The following is a 22,379-nucleotide window of genomic DNA, read 5'->3' as shown; positions in this document are numbered from 1 at the left end:
TATTTGCCTCCGTCCTGTTGTGGCCTGCTTTGTTTTGTGTCCTCAAATGCATTCATAACCCTTCAATAGATGCATAAGTGTTTGCTAAAGGGATCAGGAAGGTGCATGCGAGTCAATGCAGCATTCATGCTGAATCCTGACTGGTGGATCTGTTGAACATTTTTAGTACATTTAGTAAAGCTTGCCTTTCTTTTTTGGGTGTTAATAATTGTGATGTAAGTATACTTTAAAAACAGTTCCTAATTACATATGGTTTTCCCCATTTTTTTTCTTTGAGGCAGAGTCTCACCATGTAACTCCCTGTGTAGGGTGGCCTAGAACTCACAGACCCACCTGCCTCTGCTTCTGCGTGCTGGGATTAAAGGTTTGGACAACCAGGCCGAGTGGTTTTACTGTTTAGTATAGAGACTGTCTTCCTTGAATTGATGGTATGGAATTGGTTATAAATTTGATAACAATAGAGTAACTTGGAAAGCTAATTTCTTTTACTACATGTGTGTATGTGACTGGCCTATAGGATAGAGTACCATTGAGAAGGTAAGTAAAGGATTACCCAAAGCCTGGGGTGTGGCTCCCAGAGCAGGCTGGCCTAGTGCGCACAAAGCTCTGGGTTCAAACCCCAGCACCACTGCAGCACCACCAACATTCATCCCTGCTAAAAGTTTCTGCACGTCCTTGTGCTCAAGCTGAATCCAACCTCCCCTGCTCCCTGCCATAGCACCCTCTTGAATAAAGTCTGCTCCTTGCCTTTAACCAGCGTAAAGTTTTTCTTTTGTTGCACCTGTTACTTGTTCTCTTGTTGTTACTTGGTTACTTGCACTAGGGGAACTCTCACACTTCTCTCTCTGTGTAAAAAAGAAGGTAATCTTTGGTGGTTGTGCAAATAATTAATGTCATGCATTGAAAGACACACATTATTTACCAAAGGACAGTTTGTTATGAGACCTTTGGTATTGATTTTTTTTTTTACAGTGCCTTAATAAGCATTCTCTGAGCTGATTGGCATTTAGTACCCTCAGAATACATGTTCTTAGCCTTGTGGGATTGCAGGGTAAGGGACTAGTTTTTGTTTAACCTGTACATTTCACCATATACCATTGAGCAGGAAAAAGGGCAAAGTAGGAATATCTGCATATGTTTTCATTTTAATATTTGTGGAGAAGTTAGATCCAGGACAGTCATCTAGTTTCAGATTTAGTAATTCAAATTGCTTTAAATTTTAGTTTTCCTTTAAAGAAATTGTGATACTAATTCTGTTTATCACGTATCCTCTTTTCCTTCTGGCTGTGGGTGGAAAGGAAGTTTAAGAGATGCTTGGAGCTGGGGGACACAGTTGTTAACATTGGTTACTGCTCAGTGTTCCACAGCAGGTATTGTGTTTATGTTCAGTGAGTCCTTAACCCAGAGCATTTTCTTCATTTTTGAAATAATTCTTATGTTTAAAGCTTAGAGGCATGGTCACGTGTGTGTGTGTGTGTGTGTGTGTGTGTGTGTGTGTGTGTGTGTGTATCATATATTTTTTTCACTTGATTGAATGCTACCTGTAGGCAACTTTTTATTAACATTAAAATCTAAGTTTCTGCATTTCAGTCTTTAAAATACATATATTGCATGCCTAAAAAGCTATTAGTGTTAATGTATGTGAGAAGTTGTGGCATAATCCAAATAACAGCATATTAACAAAATCAGTCCGTATCCTGATATTCTCTGGAGCCCATAAGGTAGGCAGTATTCACTGTACAGTTGACCAAATCAAGTGGGGAACTCTCCTCAATCAGCTCAATATATTTTCTAGTTATTACTAAGTATGTATATATGTACTTGTACACATGTAGTAAAAGTAATATCTTTCTCAACTTCAGGAGCCAGCAGCAATTGCTGTAGAGGGCTAACTAGTAAGTTTTTTTTTTTTTTTTATCGGGGAGTGGACAATATGGTCTTTGTAATAAATATTAACTCTTCCTACATGCAACACAAAATGTGCCAGAGACAGTATGTAAAGGGATGAGTATGTTTCAGTAAAAATCAGGCAGCAGGCAGTAGATTTTGCACTGGTTTGACTGATCAATATGCCTTATTTCTAATATATGTATGTGGAGGGATTTGTATGTAAGACTTACTACTGACATTTTTATATTTAAACTATAGAAGTTTTACCATTATGCCAGTTGAAATGAAAAGTTTTAGTGATTAATAAGCTGTTTTGAAAAAGTATGAGTAAATTCCTAACGATATTTAGTATTTGCAGAAGTGCTTTTCAAACATAATTTGAATCTTTATGATCTTTCATTGAATTATAATTAGTATAATAATAAAGCTATTTCCTCATCTGTCCTTAGAGAGCAGCTCTGCCTTCAGTTGCAGCTTCATAGCAGACAGCCTGCCTTTCCTCTCTTTTTTAGTTAAAAGATATTTGAGTTTATAGTGCTCGGGGAGTTAATCTTTTCATTCCTATAATAAACATAGATGTATATATTTTAGCTTTAAAGGTAAAAAGAATGAAAGCATCCAACTAAAATATGATTCCTCAGATGTGTTCAAACTTTCATTAGATATGCCTTTCACTTGTGAAAAAAATAACCTGAAAAATGAATACATATTGAAAAGCAAAAACTCACTCATAGACTTCTAGAAGCAAATTCAGGCACTTTGTCATTTCTTGAGAATCAAGTATGGCCCATAAACTAGCAGCTAAAGTTGTAGCTAATTTTAAAGAGAGTGTTGTATAGATGCTCTCTGCATAATTTTCCAATAGTAAATGTAGATGTAAAAGCAGAAAATCACAAGTTCTACTTGCTTCCAGTTTTCCAAATAGTATTAATCCTTTTTGAAGGGTGTGTGTATTTCATATGCATTGAAAAAAAAAGGCAACATTCAGAGTGTATTTATTTATGTTTCTTTGTGGTATTTTCGTTGTTGTTGTTTTTGTTTTTTGAGACAGGGCTTCTCAGTAGTTTTGGAGCCTGTCCTGGAACTCTGTAGACCAGGTTGGTCTCCGCCTCCCATGTGCTGGAATTAAAGGCATGTGCCACCACTGCCTGGCTTGTGGTAATTTTTAATCCATAGTATTCTATGGTAAGTGATATTATTTCACAATGGAGAGAATGAAAGCTTTTAAATAAGTAACTAGTCATCTTGATTTATATTATTCTTCATTTGAAAAATAAGGTTTGCGCAAAACATATCAATTGCAAAGTAGAACCAGTCTTAGAACTTCTGTGGTCATTATCAAGTAATTTTTTACCTATTAGAGTAATTTTCGTATAGCTTTTGATCCTGTTTCCCCTTTGAATAAGTGTCAGCTGGGACATTTGAAGCGTTTGCTGTGAGACCGTCTATTGGAGAGTGATTAATCCTGCTCCATAAAAGAGCATATCTCCCCTAAGAGGAGCGCCTCTGTTTTTGCCGCTAGAATCCTTGCCAAAGAGAACTGACATTGAGTGGCATCAGCCACTGCGGTTCTTTCTGCGAATGGACTTTGCTTTATACATGTATTTTTCCTTTCTGTCTTTTGAAAAGAAGATGAAGAAAACATGTTGAAATATATTTCTCCATGTACTAATTCTATGGGCTACATTGTCCATAATATGTTGTATTTTTCTGGTAAAATTAACTTTTTTTTTTTTTTTGTTGTTGTTGTTGTTGTTGTGTTTTGTGATTCTAGCTAACCTGAAATTCATAATGTAGACCAGGCTAGTCTCACAAAGATCCACTTGCCTCTGCCTCCCAATTCCTGGGATTAAAAGTACACCTCACCACACAAGGCCCACTTTAGTATTCTTAGAAAAACAAACAGAGTCTCTAGATAGTTGAGAGGAAAATAGATGGCTTTGGCTTATGTGTGAGAATGAGCATTCCTTGTTTCTTTAATCTAGACAACTGTTATGTACGAGTACATTTCATAGTAGACTGAGTAAGTAGTTCATTTAAAAATACCAAAGTGCACCAAAAGCTGTTCTGAAATAGTGTCTATGCAGTAGTGCAGATAATCTTACCTCCAAAATAGTTAACTATGAATGAACACATTTAGCTCTTCTATTTCATTTATGAATAAAAAAATTCTTAACTAAAAGTAACCAGAGGTCCATTTCCACAGTTAAGGGGCTCTGCTACCTGTTAATATAGTAGAATTGCGATCCATTACTGCACTTGACCATTACCAGAAAGCTCAGAAATGGTTACAGTTACTTTATTCTTTCAGTGCTGGTTTCATTTCTGTTAAAAGAGCGCAGTTGAGCCAATTCAAATACTATGTGACATATATAGTAGAATGTCAACGCTTATTAATATAAGAAGGTTTGGCATTGCTACCTCTACTGTTGATGTTGATTAGATCAGCAGGTTCTCACATTTGTAGCCCAGGCTGGTCTGGAACTGCTGACAGCCCTCCCTCAGCTTCCTGATAGCCTAGGTGAGTCACCATGCTACGTCAAGGGACTTGTGTATCTCTCATAGTTGTTTTTAGCATTTTTTCAAACTTCAGAAATAAGACATAGTAAATTTCACTTTAATGACAGATTAATAAAATGTTAGACTCATGAATCAGCAGTAAAAAATTAAGCCTTTTCTTTATATATCATTGTGAGTCTGTCTTTTACTTAATACGTTCATTTTTAAAGATACTGAAGGTTTCCCGTATATTCTCTGCCCATGTTTGTAATGGCAGCTGTCCCACCAGAATGCTGCCTTTGTCACACTGGTGAATGTATCATAGACTGGCTCTTTCCACAGCCTGCACAGCTTTAGCTGGACTTTCTTCTTGGCGAGTTGCAGGGTTATATAAATCAGATCAGTGATGGTGCACATGCACTATTGTGAATGAGAGAGTTTAGTGCTCTTTGTGTCTGCTGCTCTGCCTATCCATTCCTTCCTCTTCCAGACTCTGGCAGCCTCTGGTCTTCTCAGTCTTTATTCTTTTGCCATTTCTAGAAAGTCATATAGTGGATCACACATCATGAATTGCTTTCATTTTGGTTACTTTCACTTAATAACATCTTTACGTTTCCGGTCATGTCTTCCATTGGAGCGTCTAATAACCCATTTTCTAGGTATACCATGGTGACTGTCCAGTTATGAGGCTTCTGCAGGGCATTTTTAGTAAAGTGTTGTTCAGGATGCAAGGTTTTTTTCTATTTATATGCAGCTGTTTTCACTCCCTCTTTCTCATCCCTTGATCTGTGTATTGTTTACCAGTTCTACACCATTGTGATTACTATAGCTTTGTAATAACTCCTGAAGTTTGAAAATGGCAAACCTCCTCTGATATAATTTTAGACATTTTTACTTCTTCACATAAACCTTAGGATGGTTTTGTTAATATACACAAAATAGTTCAGAGGGGGGATTACATGGAATGTTTACGTCAGTCACAAAAGCTGATCTCTTAATATTACTAATGTGGATTTTTTTTTTCTGAGAGAGCTTTTTTTTTGTTACTGATTTTTATTGGGCTCTACATTTTTCTCTGCTCTCTTCCCTGCCTCTCCCCTCCCCTTTAACCCTCCCCCAAAGTTCCCATGCTCCCAATTTACTCAGGAGATCTTGTCTTTTTTCATTTCCCATGCAGATTAGATCTATGTATGTCTCTCTTAGGGTCCTCATTGTGGTCTAGGTTCTCTGGGATTGTGATTTGTGGACTGGTTTTCTTTGCTTTATGTTTAAAAACTACTTATGAGTGAGTACATGTGATGACTGTCTTTCTGGGTCTGGGTTACCTCACTCAAAATGATTTCTAGCTTCATCCATTTTCCTGCAAAATTCAAGATGTCATTTTTTTCTGCTGTGTAGTACCCCATCATGTAAATGTACCACATTTTCCTAATCCATTCTTCAGTCGAGGGGCATTTAGGTTGTTTCCAGGTTCTCGCTATGACAAACAATGCTGCTATGAACATATCCTTGTGGCACGATTGAGCATCCTTTGGATATATACCCAACAGTGGTATTACTGGGTCTTGAGGAAGGTTGTTTCCTAACTTTCTGAGAAATCGCCACACTGACATCCAAAGGGATTGTACCAACTTGCACTTCCATCAGCATTGCAGAAGTGTTCCCTTTACCCCACAACCTCTCCAGCATAAGTTGTCATCAGTGTTTTTGACCTTGGCCATTCTTACAGGTGTAAGATGGAATCTCAGAGTTGTTTTGATTTCTATTTTTTTGATGACTAAGGATGTTGAACATTTCCTTAAGGGTCTCTCAGCCATTTTAGATTCATCTGTTGAGAGTTCTCTGTTTAGGTCTGTACTTCATTTTTTTATTGGATTATTTGTTCTTTTTTATGACCAATTTCTTGAGTTCCTTATATATTTTGGAGATCAGAGCTCTGTCTGATGTGGGGTTAGTGAAGATCTTTTCCCATTCTGTAGGCTGTCATTTTGTCTTGTTGACCTTTGCTTTACAGAAGCTTTTCAGTTTCAGGAGGTCCCATTTATTAATTGTTTCTCTCAGTTTCTGATGTGGGAGAGTCTTCTGTTTGAGTTGATTTCATTGGCTAATAAAAAAACTGCCTGGCCCATTTAATAGGCCCGCCCTTAGGTGGGTGGAGTAGACAGAACAGGAAGAAGGAAGTGAGGTAGATGGCTCAGTCAGATGCCATGCCTCTCCTAAGTTAGGCAGACTGCCGTGCCTCTCCTCAGGGAGCCAGATGCGATGAAGCCAGCCACCAGGTCAGACATGCTGAATCTTTCCCGGTAAGACACCGCTCGTGGTGTTACAAAGATTATTAGATATGGGTTAATCAAGATGTGAGTAAGAGGCTGAAATTAATGGGCCAGGCAGTGTTTAAATAATACAGTTTCCGTGTAATTATTTCTGGTAAAGCTAGCCGGTGGCTGGGAGCCTGGCAGTGGGAATGCGGCTGGCAGCTCCCCACTACAAGTTTCTGTGCTGCTAGGGTTATATTTAGGAAGTGGTCTCCTGTGTCAATGCATTCAAGTATACTTTTCACTTTCTCTTCTATGAGGTTCAGTGTGGCTGGCTTTATGTTGAGGTCTTTGATCCATTTGGACTTGAGTTTTGTGCACGGTGATAGATATGGGTCTATTTTCATCCTTCTACATGTTGATATCCAGTTATGCCAGCACCACTTGTTACGTAAGCTTTTTTTTATTTGATATATTTTGCTTCTTTGTCAAAAATCAGGTGTTCGAACGTGTGTATTAATATCAGGGTCTTCGATTCGGTTCCATTGGTCCTCCTGTCTGTTCTTATGCCAATCCCAGCTGTTTTCAGTACTGTAGCTCTGTAGTAGAGTTTGAAGTCAGGAATTGTGATGCCTCCAGAAATTTTTTTGGCTATCCTGGGGTTTTTGCTTTTCCATATGAAGTTGAGTACCGTTCTTTCAAGGTCTGTGAAGAATTTTGCTGAGATTTTGATGGGCATTGCATTGAATCTGTAGATTGCTTTTGGTAAGATTGCTATTTTTACTATGTTAATTCTACCTACCTAAAAGCATGGGAGATCTTTCCACTTTCTGATGTCTTCTTCAATTTCTTTCTTCAAAGATTTAAAGTTCTTGTCATACAAGTCTTCCACTTGTTTGGTTAGAGTTGCTACGAGATATTTTATGCTATTTGTGGCTATTGGGAAGGGTGTTGATTCTCTGATTTCTTCCCCAGCCCTTTTATCATCTGTGTACAGGAGGGCTACTGATTTCTTTTTTGGGATTAATCTTGTATTCTTCTATTTTACTGAAAGTGTTTATTAGTTGTAGAAGTTCCTTGGTAGAATTTTTGGGGTTGCTTTTGTAAACTATCATATCATCAGTAAATAGTGAGAGTTTGATGACTTTTCCGATTTTTACCCCCTTGATCTCCTTTTGGTATCTTATTGCTCTGGCTAAGACCTCAAGAACTATATTGATTAGAAGTGGAGAGAGTGGACAACCTTGTCTTGTTCCTGATTTCAGTGGCATCGCTGGGAGTTTCTCTCCATTTAGTTTGATGTTGGCTGTTGGCTTACAGTATATTGCCTTTATTATGTTTAGGTATGTTTCTTGTATCCCTGCTCTCTCCAAGACCTTTATCATGGAGGGATGCTGTATTTTGTTGAAAGGTTTTTGGCACCTGATGAGATGACGTGTAGTTTTTATCTTTCAGTTTGTCTATGGTGGATTACGTCGACAGATTTTCTATATATAAGAAGAAATAGAAGCAGTCACCAAAAGCTTCCCAACCAAAAAAAAAAAAAAAAAAATCCCAGAACCAGATGTTTTCAGCTCAGAATTCTACAAGATTTTCAAAGAACTAATACCAATACTCCTCAAATTATTCCACACAATAGAAACAGGAGGAACATTGCCAAACTCTTTTTATGAGGCTACAATTACCCTTATAACCAAACCACAGAAAGACATTACTAAGAAAGAGAATTACAGACCAGTCTCACTCATGAACATTAATGCAAAAATACTAAATAAAATACTGGCAAATTGAATCTAAGAACACATTAGAACCATTATCCACCATAATCAAGTTGGCTTCATCCCAGAGATGCAGGGATGGTTCAACATACGAAAATGTGGAATGTTTCTTCATTGACTTAATTCTACTTAAATTCTTTGAGGAGAATTTTGTAGTTTTCCTCATATAGATTTTATACATTTTAAGTATCTAATTCATTTTGTGTGTGTGCGTGTGCACGTGCACATGTGAGTAACATTTGTCTTTCATTTGAAATTTCCCTCGTTAGAATGCAAAGGAAAGTGCTCCACAGCTTTGCACTGATCACGTGTTAACAGCCGCTTGCTTCTCTCCGAGTTGTTACGCAAGTAATCCAAGTTATCGTGTCACCTGCGAGTGTATTCCTCCTTCTCTGTTTTCTTACTATCAGCAAGGATTTCTGGGGCAGTGATTCTGGGGTGATGAGAGTGAATGTAAGTTCCCAAAATATCGTCCTCCTTTGCAGTAGCCTCCTGTGTGAGTCTGAGAAGAATGAGCAATCTGTTGTTCCTGGGTGAAGTAGCCTATAAATATTGATTAGTATTGTTTGATCTGTTTAATTGTGTGTAGGGTTGTGGGTGTAGGCCAGAAGTCAATGCTAAGTGTTGTTGTTGACCTGATTTTTAAAGACAGGGTGTCTCACTGAGTTCTGAGTTCATCCATTTGGCAAGACTCCCTGGCTATCAGAGTCCAGGGATCTGGCTGTCTCTACCTCTGTTATGCTGGGTTTCTTTGACTTCAGAACTGGGACACCAGGAGTACTTTACCCACTGAGGTGTCTCCCACTCCTGCATGATCTGTTTCTGATGGAAATGTGTTGTAGGTCTCCAGTTGTTATATGTAGTCAGTTCATCTCTGGTCTTTACAATTCTTACAGTATTTATCGCAAATTATTTTTTATTGTTTTTAAGTATATTCTATATAGTATTGTTACTATTGTTAATGAAGAATTGGCTTCGTTACCTTGTTTAAGGTCCATTTTGATTCCTCTGAATTAGTCTATGTCTGAGATGAATACTTAAAGTTCCACTTTGTTTTGATTTTTCATAGAATGTTACACTTTTCTTCATCATTTACTTTTTATCAACTTGTGTCTTTGTATGTAAAGCCGATTTCTCTCTTAACAAACAAAAACTAGAGCAGATTGTAGACAACAGATAGCTGAATCTTGTCATCCATCTGCTGCTGCTATCCTCATTACAGTGGCTTTTTAATTGTTGCAGTTAGATCATTGATGTTCAATCTTGAATTTGTATCTGCCATATTTGTTAAGCTTTGCAAAGTCCTGTTTATGCGCGCTGCCTTTCCTTCCATTGATCACCTAGAACACATGCTGTCTTTATGAATCTTGTTTACTTTTGCTTGTGATGGATTCCTCCAAATTCATTGTTAGCGTCCAGTGAGAAAGGACTGTCCATGGCCTCCTTTTTCTCTTTCTGTATTCTTGCCATTTAATGATGTAAAGGTAGCATTGCTTTTGGGCCATATAGAGGTAAAGCAATTAAGATGAAAAAGAAGAGTCAAATAAAGTAAGCATAGTAGAGTGGGCAGCTCTGCGCAGGTCTAGTCAGGAGCAGTCCTGAGGAACAGGCAAGAGTAGTGGGGTCTGTACCTGCACAGCTGACTAAAGTAACTTACTGCTGCAAACCAGCTCGGAGCGCACCTTATTTTTGCCCTGCTTTCCGTCTTCTACCTCTTTAGTTTAGTTGTGCATTTTATAATATATGGCTCCTTTTCCCCTTCATTATTTAACAGGTCTTTTTTTTTTTTTTTTTAAAAAAAACATTTTGTAGCAATTACTTTCAGTCAGTAGTTCTCAACGTTCCTAATGCTGCGACCCTTTAATACAGTTCCTCATTTGTGGTGACCCCCTAACCATAAAGTTATTTTTGTTTTCTACTTCATAGCTGTCATTTTTGCTATTATTATGAATAATAATGTAAATTATAATCTATAGGGTACCTTGTATGTGACTCCTGCGAAAGGCTGAGAACCCCTGCTCTATTAGTGGAATATAGTCAGAGTCCATTTTCACAGAGCACCATGCAGACTCGTAGGTCCTATGAGCATCTTATGATAAAAATCTTATTCTTAGTCTCTTCTAGTGTTGATGACACTCATTTTACTTATACTTAAGCATGCATGATTGCTTATGGCATTGCTATTATTTTGAACAAATTATCATTGTTAAGAATAAAAATAGTAAGTTTTTATTTCTGTTTCTTCCCGAATGTTTTTCCTATTTGCGGATCTGAATTTATAACCTATTTAATTTTCTAATTCTCCCTAAGATAAACTTTAAAACTTTTCTGTCAAGACAGATGGCTATCAGTAATCTGTAGCAGTTTTGTTAACTGAATTTTTGTAACTCCTTATAGCACGAGTTCTAATAGGTATTAATAATAAAAGCCTAGAGTCAGATATTGGGAAAAATGCTGAGAGATCAGAGAGATGAAGGAGCAAAACCAAAGCCACCTTATCTACTCCACTTTCCCAGACAAAAAGAAACTGAGTTCCTGTTTCCTCCCTCCTGCCTTATCATTTCCTCTAGCCACCCACCCATTTGCTTCCTGTCTGTTTGTACAGACCTCCAGACCTCTATGGTTAGCTAGTGGCTAGCTCCGCCTTCTGATCTTCAGGCAAGCTTAATTTAATAAACAAGATATTACCATATGATTTAGTGTTTTACACTAATTAGGAGAAATTTTCAGTTTTTGCCTCAAACATTGTTTTTTTTTTTTTTTTGTTTTTTTTGTTTTTGTTTTAGAATTCCACTTACACAAAAGTTCTGTTTTGTAAGTGTCCACAATTTGTTGATATTTTGTTCTATGACTTTTTGGTTTTGTTCTTTTGGGGGCAGAGCAAGGATTACGTTTTTCATTTGATTTTATGTTTGTCTTTTGTTTTTACAGGGAGGTTTGTATGATGCCATTTATATTCAGGCTTCTTCTCCTTACTGGTTATCTGATTCACCGCTAAGATCGTATGACGTTTCTGTCACTGTTTTGCTCACTGACTTTTCTAGATGGCTCATTTATGTTCTGTTCCTTTCTCACTTAACTGTTATACTTCTTACTCTTTTCTTTCTTGACTTTGCAATATAAATTCATAGCCAGGGTCGCTTTTAGTTCCATCATAGGACTTCTGCTGTCTGCACTTGAACACAGTGTTATAGATCATAACTGCTCATATTTGGTCATGGTTGTCTTAGGTAGCTGGTTTAAGCCTGAGTCCCCTAATTTTTCTGAGGTTTTATGCTTGCTTTGTCTCTTTGAGACTTTTTTTTAACCTTTCAGAATATGTTGTTATTATTTTTCTTGTTATCTGGATGTGGTATACTGAGTAAAGAGAATTTCTGTGAAGGCACCCTATTAATGGGTGGTCCAGGTACTTGGGAAGGGCGGTATCTGTGAAGACATATTATTAATGGGTGGTCCAGTTATTGGGGGAAGGGAGGTATCTGTAGTTCTCTGGTTAGGTCTGGTTTTCAGTGAGCCTGTACTCACATTGTCTCTGTTCCTCCTCCATTCATCACCAACTCCTTATGCTGTACTTTACTATTTCTCTTCCTTTGTTTGCAGGGCTTCAGCCCATTGAATTTTGTTGTTGTTGTTGTTGTTGTTTTTGTTTTGTTTTTTTCCTGTGTGCTTGCTGACTCAGGAGAGCCTTTGCATCTTAGGCTCTTGCAGAACTCTCCCTCTGAAAAGGCAATTTGGGAATGGACTGCTTTGACACACTTGAGAATGGTTTCGCTGTCTCTTGTGTTGAGGGCAGAAGAGAATATTTTTGCCATATTTACTGTGAGAACGTCTTTAGCTTTGACTCTAAAATTCATGGAATTGTGGCTCCGTTCTCTTCTCCCCCATGAGTGGGCAGTCTGATTTTGACTTTCAAACTTGGCCACTCTGATCTCCCAACAGCACATCAATGACAGTGCCCATTCCCTCACTCCATGGCTTCCCCAGTTTCCAGAGTCTCTCTAGTCATCTGTGGGTCCAAGTTGGTACAGTACTGCTTCTCTAACAGACTTGAGAATTATTTATTGTTGCTGGGCGGTGGTGATACACACCTTTAATCCCAGCACTTGGGAGGCAGAGGTAGGTGGAGCTCTGTGAGTTCGAAGTCATCCTGGTCTACAAGAGCAAGTTCCAGGATAGGCTCCAAAGCTACAGAGGAATCCTGTCTGGAAAAACCAATTTTTTTTCAGCTTTTTGCTTCTTAACAGTGTGATGGCTTCCAAAGATCCTCATGTACTGGCCCAGAAACTGTGATTCTGTATTAATATTTAATGGTTTGGGGGGAAAATGTAACTTTCAGAATGAGGTCTTAAAACTGACATTTGCCAAGTAAGTGAAACTATATAATCTAGTTTAAAACTATGAAGGTGTAAATTGTTCCCCGACAGCGACATCACTTGATAAATACTCCTTACACAGTTGTTTGGAGCACATTTTTGTTAGACAGTTAAGAGGAGTCACATAGGAGTAGGAAATTCCTACAGGTTTTGGAAATAACTGTGAAGAGGTATTTTAGGGAATTCATGATTGTTGGAAGATGATATTTAGAAGTTAATGTGTCTCACATTTATATAAATAATTTAAAGACAGTGTTACACACCATAGTCATTTACAAACAGAAAACAACACCAGTCCAAGTACAAGCACATTGCTTGCTTTTCCTGAGATTCTGGCTCCCCAAACCTGGCGTGATGTGTGACATCCGCAGTTTTTTTCTTTCTCTTTCTTCTTCTTTTTTTTTAAAATGTAATATCCATGGCTGCATGCGATTCCGAATCAGAATTGAGAAATACTGGATTAAATGTTTGGCCATATGCACAGCAGCACTCTCAGCGAGGCAGATGGTAGTTAGGAGCCATATTCATTGCTGTCTGCTGAGAGAGGGCGTTATCCTGAAGCACTCAAGCTTGTGTGAGTGGAGAGACATTCGGCTCTGCTGTTGTGCCGTGATCTGCCGAGCAGACTGTACTGGCAAGAAGCTGGCTTTCTGGGTTTGAGCTGTGCTGTTTCCTCTTCCTGGTAGTTTATCTGTGGACATGAAGCCAGCAGTAGAAAATACTTTATAGCATTAACACTGAGGTTGAGAAGCACAGCCCTGAATGTTCAGGTGGTAATGTGAGTCTGAATGCCAGTGTTATGTCACAAATCACAGAACAGACAGGCTGTTGTCATCACGGGTCAGTTTACCTCCCCATCTGTGTTGTCTTATATCCTGCCCCACCCGCAACCTGCTATTTGTAGAAATATTAGTCTTGTTATTTTATATTAAAGTTTTTTTTCATTTATTTATTTATTGGTTCAGGGTCTTATAGGTAGCTCTTGCTGGCCTGGTGCTCATTGTACAGACCAGGCTGGCCTCGCACTGAGACCAATTGCCTGGCTCAGCCTTCCCACGCTGGCGTTGCAGGCGCTGTTCACCACAGCTGCCTTAAAATGTCACATTTTTACCAGATTCCATTTTCTTTAGTAAACTAAGTGTGTGATGCAGTGTCTCCTGTTACATGTTCGCTTTCATTTATCTTTCATAGCAATATGGGATTGCAGTTATATTACAAAATAAAATGCTGAACCTTTTCTAAAGTTCATCCTTTTCACAGAGACTTCAGTCAGTGTTCTTGGATCACATCGCAATGGTTTGTAAGCTTGGTTATTGGAGAAGCAATCTCATGTTAAATCTAAAGATTTCTGCCATTAACACTAGCTCTCGCTGATGTTTCCTGGTGCAGTCCTCCAGACGGTGGAGCAGCAGCCTCCGTAAAGCTTCCAGAGCTGTGCTCAGTGGAAGTTTTCTGAGACAGGGTTAGTGGCCCCGAACATCTATGGACCCTGAACTCCCAATTCTCCTTCTTCAGCCTCCCAAGTGCTAGGATTATAGGCATGAACCTCCATACCAGGATATGTGCAGTGTTTCTTACAAATTAAAGCCATGTGATGGTATTGGCCTGTACTAGGATAACAGGAGACTTCAAGTTGTCCTTAAAATCCTTCCTTGCTTTGGAAACAGACTATCTCTGTTTACCTTTAGGGAATATTATGTGACTAAATATATAACGCTGCAGGACTGGGGAAAATATACTCATTGTCATATTCATTTTCAAACCTCATCAGTGGAGAATTTGTATTTTCAGAAACGTCCAGGGTGTCAGAGTCATGCAGATTTTGCTGTTTCCTATGCACTCTGATCTTCTGGTCTTCTGTCCACCGCTGATGCTCACTGCTGTGGAGCTCAGGGTAATGCCATTTCCCTTGGCTCTTTCTTAATCACTAGTAATTGATGAACGAGTGCTCAGCGAAGTTATATTCCTTAAATCATTAATAGTTTACTAGCTGCATGCCAGTCTTGTTCTTGACGCATTCTGTCTGAAATGGTGGTTATGCTACATGTGTTGGCATCGTCTTAACTCACTGTCTCAGTGACACCTTGCCCAAGAGCTGTGTGTGCCTTGCCTGCTCTTCACTGCTTCTTGGCTCCACCTTGCTGATAGTACAATCCAAATCTCCGAAAATATTATAAGTAACAAAAGTAACCTAACAAATGATCAGAGGGTGTGGTAATCAGTTTTAAGTATCAGCTTGACACAATATAAAATAATATGAAAGGGGAGTCTCCCCATGAGGGCTCGTGTGTAACTTGGCCTGTGGGGGACACCTTGATTACGTGGACGCCTGCCACCTGTCGGTAGCATCATTCCCTAGGCAGGGCATCCTGGATTGCCTGAGAGTGGGGACAGCAGCCTGAGCACTGGTGTGTAGGCACTCATTCATCACGCTCTGATCTTTGCTGTGGATATAATGTGGCCAGCTGATTCACGTTCTGCCACCTGGACTTTATGGCAGCGATAGACTAGAACTTGGAAACGTGAGCCACATCCTTCCTGTTAAATTGTTGGATTGTTTTATAGCAGGCACAGGAAAGGAGCCTAAGACAGAGGGTAAAGTGAATTGGCTGGAAACGTCGATTCATGAAGATTTAATAGCTGTATTATATCCTAGCCCAGTCTAATTGTAAGTGCAAGAGTGGAATATCTTTATACCCACCTATGCTTTTGTTTATCTGAAAAGTGAGCTAATATTTGACCAAAAAAAGATATTCCTGTGTATAAACATGCTTCTTGTTTTGAAAAGCTCATTTAGCCATAAGTATTTATTGAGTATCTACTGGGTGCATGTTTTTTTCCTTTAGCTCTGGGAGTAAAGAGAAGAGCCTGCTATCTCCGTTACCAGAGACTGGCCTAATGATGACCTAGCCCACGGGCCAGAAGAGTTGTAAACAGAAGCTGTGGGTAGATCCTGTGCTGCACAGTTTTATGTCAGCTTGACACAGCTGACATCTTCTGAGACAGGAAACCTCAATGAATATACCTCCATAAGACTGGGTTTGTAGGCAAGACTGTAAGGCATTTTCCTAATTAGTGACCCATGGGGTAGGGCCCAGCCCATTGTGGGTGATGCCTTCCCTGGGCTGGTGGTCCTGAGTTCTATAAGAAAGCAGACTGAGCAAGCCATGGGGAACAGGCTAGTAAGCAGCACCCATCCATGGCCTCTGCATCAGCTCCTGTCTCCAGGTTCTTGTCCTGTATGATTTCCTGTCCTGACTTCCTTCTATGATGTGGAAATATAAGCCAAACCCTATCATCCTCAACTTGCTTTTTCGTCATGGTGTTTCATTGAAGCAATAGACGCTCTAAGATAATTCCACATGAAGGAAATCAGGTAGTGGCTACGGAATTCAGTGTAGCTGTAGAATCAGTAAGCGGGAACAGAAGAACAATGTGGGCACAGTCATAGTTCGAGACAGTAGTCTTCAGTGAGCACAGATGATCATGCTTTGGTCTTTGCAAGCAGTGCTATTCACTCAATGTTTTGTCTTTGTCAGTGTCTGAACCTAATGGTTGTATTGTTTTTATGTTTCTGTTATTGGACCTTAAGACCTCTGAGGATGTGGACTATAATTTGCCTGTTAAAGTTCTCAAATAAGAAAAATTGAGTGGGTTACAGAGTATTGTTTCATGGTTTGCCATGTGTGTACTCTCCAGGAGCTGCAGTATGGGAAAGCAGAGGTAAATTTATGTTCTTCAGTACTGTTAACTCTTTAATTTAATTAGCCCATGATCTCAGAGTTGTAAGCAGTGGAGGAAAGAAGCCCTGCTGGGAAAGAAACCAGTGGTTCTGGGTAAGGAAGAGAGACTAGATGAGTTGGTCGTCAGTCCTTGATGTGAGGCGACGTGCCATGTGCGCTAAAGGCCTTTTCTTCTGTGCAGAGGATCTAGGGAAAGGCTCTCAGTTCCGTTGGTCAAGTCAGTCAACTGCAGCGACATAGTCAGGGAAAACCAGAATGTTGGGCCCGCTTCTGTCCTGCGACCTTTGTCTTCGACTGTTCTGCACTTTGAAAACAGGCTCAAGAGACACTGCATCAGTAGGTATGGCCATGTTTAAAGATGCTGAGTAGGAAGTGTGCACTGGCCATGTCCTGGCCTTCTCAGAGGAAGCCATGTGAGTTCTGGTCATGGAGCTGCCTTCACTAGCTAGCTTTCCATCTTTCCTGCATTATCAATTCCTGGGAGGACCTGTGTGTTTCCTGGCTTACTAAAGACTTTGCTGCTTCTCTCCTTCCTCTCCCAGTCATCCATTGTTCTTAGCTTCTGCTGGATATCTTTGTGAATGTCAATAGTTACATCACAGCTAATTCTGTATTTCTTGCTCTATCAAGCATGTATAGCTTCTGTGTGCGTGGGTCCCTGCATTTTCAAACGAGCATACACCCACCATTCTTCCTGTTTTGATTTCCTCTTCCTTGTTTTTCAACTCCAGTCATGGCTGACTCAGTGATCAGGCAGAATTTGATGATGGCATAGTGGTCAAGCTTCCTTCTCCTGGGAACACTCTTGTGAGGATGTTTGGGCTGCCTCCAGAGATTGTTTTGTATATCCTGCGTGTCTTGCATTTACATAGGAGTTTTAGGTTCATCAGGTTATCAGTTCCTTTCAGCCAACAGTTGGAATTCTGTAGAGGTAGTTATAGTATAACTTGTATGACCCATGAATGTGAGATATCTCCATTTATTTAGTTTTTTTTTTTTTTTTTTTTTTTTTTTTTTTTTTTTTTTTTTTTTTTAGCAAGATTGCATAGTATGTTAACCGTGCTTTTGTTTGGACGAATGTATTTTTAGTCCTTTTATTCCTTGTGATGCCACTATAAATGGAATAGTGTTCAGAGAGCCTGGATCTTGTATGTGCGAGATAGCCAGCTCTGCTAATGCGCTACACCTCCAATCCCTGCACTCACTGCATCTACAACCTTAATTTACTCTCCAGTGTCAAGAAGGATGTGTGTGTGTATATGTGTGTGCGTGTATGTGTGTATAATGTATTATATATATAAATTTTTGTATTTGCATAACACTGTAGTCCTATTAAACTTATTCATTAGTTATAGGAGGGTTTTTTGGTGAATGGTTAAGAATTTTTTAACATATATAGGATTATGTCATCCTTGAATTTTCTTCTCTTCCAATTTAGATGATTTTACATTATTATTATTATTCTTAGTAGTAGTAATAGTAATAGTAGCAGGATTAGTAGTAGTAGTAGCAGCAGCAGTAGTAGCTTCCTTCTGCCAGTCTTACTCTTTTCAAATATCTCTAGAAAAAATGTTTCAAAATTTGTCTTAAAATTACAAGTAGAATTAGAATACAGAATTCCAGGTTTCTCCCTAAGTTGCTGATCCACATTGCTTCTTTAGTGAGCTAATATTTAATGTAACCCCCATGAGGTAACATAAAAATGAACCTAGGATTTTATCCTTTTGATTGGCATTGTTGTTTTCTATCTGTATTTATCTGTTCTACATTACTATGATGATGGAATTACTCAGAAAAGGTCTATATAGTTTACAGTTTTCCAGTCAAGAACAGTTGGCCTCATTTGTGGGACTTCTCTGAGGACAGTGGGTTGCAGTGGCAGGGAGTGGGTCACGAAGTCACAGTCTCACTAAGAGACCAGGGTCCTGGAGTCTCTTTCACCATCTCTACCAATGACCTAAGAACTTAGCCCCAGTTCCACTACTCAGCATTTTCATGTCGCCCAACAGCAAGCACTTTAACATAGTGTCTGGGGAAGATAGTCTGGGTCCAAGCTTTAGGACCATCTAATTAATCTATTATATTTACTTGCTGCTAAAAGTTACATGTGACCCAGCTTTATCAGACACTCTGACATTATTAACTATTTATAGATGAAATGTGGACTATATGCTTCTTCTGTGTCCATTCATCAATTTTAACATGACTTACAATAAGGTAGGAATGAACATTTACAAATGCAAATTGCCCTTAGTATACTCCTCTGTATAATAATGCTTGATGACGTATACCAAAAGTTCTGAGTTTACATGTCTTGAGTCAGGTCTCAGCTTCTTAGGCAGCTTGCTGTGTGTCTCTGGGAAAATTACTTACACTCGTTCTTTAATTTTCTTAATTTGTGAAAGCAGTTTATTTCCGGTGCTATTGTGAGATGATCCTTCACAATGCTTTTTGTGTACTGAATGTTCCACATATCTCAGTTGGGAGCATAATGAACTTTGTTACCTTTAAATTTCCCCTTTATCCTTCCCTTACTAACCACCCACCCAGTCATAGCAACAATGAAGTCATTTAAACAGTGAACTTCAGGCTTATTTTGAAATGGATATGCAGTACAATAAGTAAAATCCTTTGCTAACTATGATTTATGTGGTTGGTGTGTGTATGTGTGTATGTATGTGTGTATTCTTATGGATGTGTGCATGCTGAGTGGGTATCATTAGACACTTAATGTTGACGTTGGCTGTCTTTCCCCTATTATCTCCACTTTACTTATTAAGGTAAGGCCTTTTGAAGAACCCAGAACTCCCTGATTGCGTTATTTTGGGTAGCCACCTTGCTCCAAGGATGCCGTCTCTGGTTTCTGAGTTCCATGATTATAGGCAGCCACCACACATTTCCAGTCTCTGCATGGGTTCGGAGAGCCAGACTCTGGTCCCTGTACTTATCCCACAGTGTTTTATCCTGGACCCATCTCCCCAGCCCACCTGATCTTTGATTCTCTCAATCAGTCCTTAGAACCCTCTGGGCTGTGAATGTGGATCAGCAGTAGGCAGAGTGATCTCTATAGCATGTAATTAAGACTCATTACTCAGCAATACCCAAAAGTTAAGATTTCACTAGTTCTGATTTTTATTCTGTTTATCCACCTTATATACTACTTCCTTACTATCCCTCATTCATTTCTACTTTCATTGTGTTTTGTATGTGTAATGCTGTATTTTCCCCTGTCGCATACACAGAGGATCTTTGTCAAACTCTTGCATGTTTCAGTTCTGACATCCACAGCTCTTCTGCTGGATGAAGAAAGCCAGGCAAACTGTACAAGCAGTGACTGGCAGGTGCTGGTCCTCAAGGAAACTAATAGATTTGCCTCAGAAGCAAAGGCGACTAGTTAGGTAGGCATCATGGTTACTGATAGGCAAAGAGCAGAAAAACTGTAGGAAATCTGTATCCTTTTCAGCAGAATGCACTAGAATTCAGAGTGACAAGGCAAAATAACACTACGGAAAACATTTATCATTAGTCACCTTTCTTCCATAATTAACTAATATGTCAGAGTACAGAATAATAAATGGACATTTCTCCATTTAACAAATACGTTAACAGAATCGTTCAATCTATAGTTCTTTTGTTTTTAACTTGAATTTGAGATATTTTGTGCCTTCATCCGGTTGTGAATGGTGGAATTATTTTATTAAGTAGATGATTGTTAGAAAGTTGGATTATTTTGTAGTAACAATGTTCTTTTAGAAATGCCAGCATTGGGGAGCATACATGCATAGTCACTGGTATGAAAAGATGTGAGTGTTTGTGGCTATGACTTGCTGTTTTATGGTTAATGTGTTCTCAACTGATGTTTTGTTTTGGTGTAATAATTCTGTCCACTTTAACAATTTTAGCTAGTGTAAAAAATACATTGAGTTAAATAACATAAAGGCTATTATTTGATGAGTCCATGTGTATTTTAGTGCTCACTGCATTTCTGTACCCCAGACTGCATAGGTCTTTGTGCATTTGTGGATTAGGAAATTAAGAGATAGAATGACCAGTTCTTTGAAGGTCATAGTGAAGATGGTAGAGCTGGCATATAGACTGACTCGGAAGTAGAAATCTTATTTCTCACTGTGTCTCAGATGCCCTTGTGACACCCAAAGTGAATTAGCTATCTAACCATTTTACCCCCATACACATTTCCTCCTGCAGAGTGGACTTACTATGTTTGCAGTAGAGTAAGAACTCTTACATACTACCAGGGTCAGCACTACTTGATCTGAATTTTATGTTTATCCCATGCTATCTTCCTCTCTCTCTCTCTCTCTCTCTCTCTCTCTCTCTCTCTCTCTCTCTTTCTCTCTCTCTCTCTCTCTCTCACACACACACACCATATCCATTCTTTAAAGTTTATTTAAGTTCTATGTTAAAGGGCAATAATGACTTGCTATGATGTCTCCCTAACTGTCCTCTGGCCATAGGGCCATGCTGGTAGTAGCCCATGAGACTGGCTACATCTGCATAGTACTGCTCTAGCCAAAGGGAAAGGAATGAAATCAGGAACTCTGGGAAGTATGACTTCTTAGACTAAGTACAAAGATGTACTAAGGCACAATGCTAATGGTTTGGTAGATGGTAAGAGTTGTTCTGTTTAGGTGACTGTATTAGGTTGTACAGGGCAGTTTTGTATAGCACTGTGTATCTGTAAACACAAGAATAAAAGCTTTCTTGACTTGAATGTGATTGACATCTGAACTTAAAAGATGTTTTCTATGATAAACTACTAATTGACACCCAAGGTAAAGAGAAGTTTCAAGGCCAGGAGGCTTTTTCTAAGACTGCCCCAATGAGGAGAGCTGCTTTTATAGTCTTTGCTCCTAGCAGTCACTTTTGTTTATTTTTAAATCTGTTTTTGTCTATTATATTATATATTCTTATAAAGCAGTTCTCCATACTATTGCACAACTTGTTAAAATCTGAATTGCAGAACATGTCTGTTTTTTTTAAAAAATCAAGAATGTATACTTTCAGAAGATTTCAGAAAACTATTATTTACAATTTTCCGTCTTTCCCATGTGGTTAACATAACTGTCGATGATTGAAAAACAATAATAAGATTCCTTGGTGTTTGTGTTACTGGAGATGGAAGCCCAGGGTTTTATACAAAGTAGGCAAGTTTGGAAAATGAGCTATATCCTTAGCCTTTGGTTTTTGAAAATCAAAGCTCCAGCTGACCTCACCCTTGCAATTACAGGCGTGCACCACCACACTCGGCTCATAAGACTCTCAGGGCTGCATTCCTGTCTCACTGCTGGTATCTTTTAAAGTTCTTCAGAGACAAGGCTGATCTGCAGATCTTATAGTTGGATAGCTTCTAAAAAACAACGCTGAGCTCCAGTCACAGCCCAAGCTGAAGAAAATGTCTTTGACTGCTATCTAGAGATCTAGTGATTGGAGGGATGTGAGGCTCAGTGGTAGAAGAGCATCTGGTTTCATGAGTGGGACCCTGAGGTTGATGGATAGCAAGAAAGGAAAAGTATACAAAATAGAATTTAACTTATGGTGCACTTGCTTCTGCATTGAGCAGAACTTCACGGCATGGCTAATTAGAATACAAATGGTCTCTGCATCTCCACAGAAGGCTGCAGTGTATTAAAACTCACCAAATGTTTTAAACTTGCCTTTTTACTTGGTATTATTTCTAACTACCAAAAATAGAATAGTGATGTGTTTAAATATCTGCATTCTGGTTTCAGGTTAATGAAAGTATAATGCATCCAACAGTACTTCACAGGAAATTCTGGAAGTGTGTGTTTGTTACATTTTAATCTTTGTTCAGTGTATCTA

General features: G+C 38.9%; 1 protein-coding gene across 5 annotated transcripts in view; it reads left to right on the top strand.

The window, feature by feature from the left end:
- Stxbp5 (syntaxin binding protein 5) overlaps positions 1-22,379 on the top strand; it is a 138,639-nt gene that overhangs the window by 8,570 nt on the left and 107,690 nt on the right. The window lies entirely within an intron of this gene.

The sequence above is a fragment of the Arvicola amphibius genome, chromosome 8 (assembly GCF_903992535.2).
Source record: "Arvicola amphibius chromosome 8, mArvAmp1.2, whole genome shotgun sequence".
NCBI classification, from domain to species: domain Eukaryota; kingdom Metazoa; phylum Chordata; class Mammalia; order Rodentia; family Cricetidae; genus Arvicola; species Arvicola amphibius.
The sequence above is the reverse complement of the archived record's forward strand: the minus strand, read 5'-3'. Positions and strand labels throughout refer to the sequence as shown.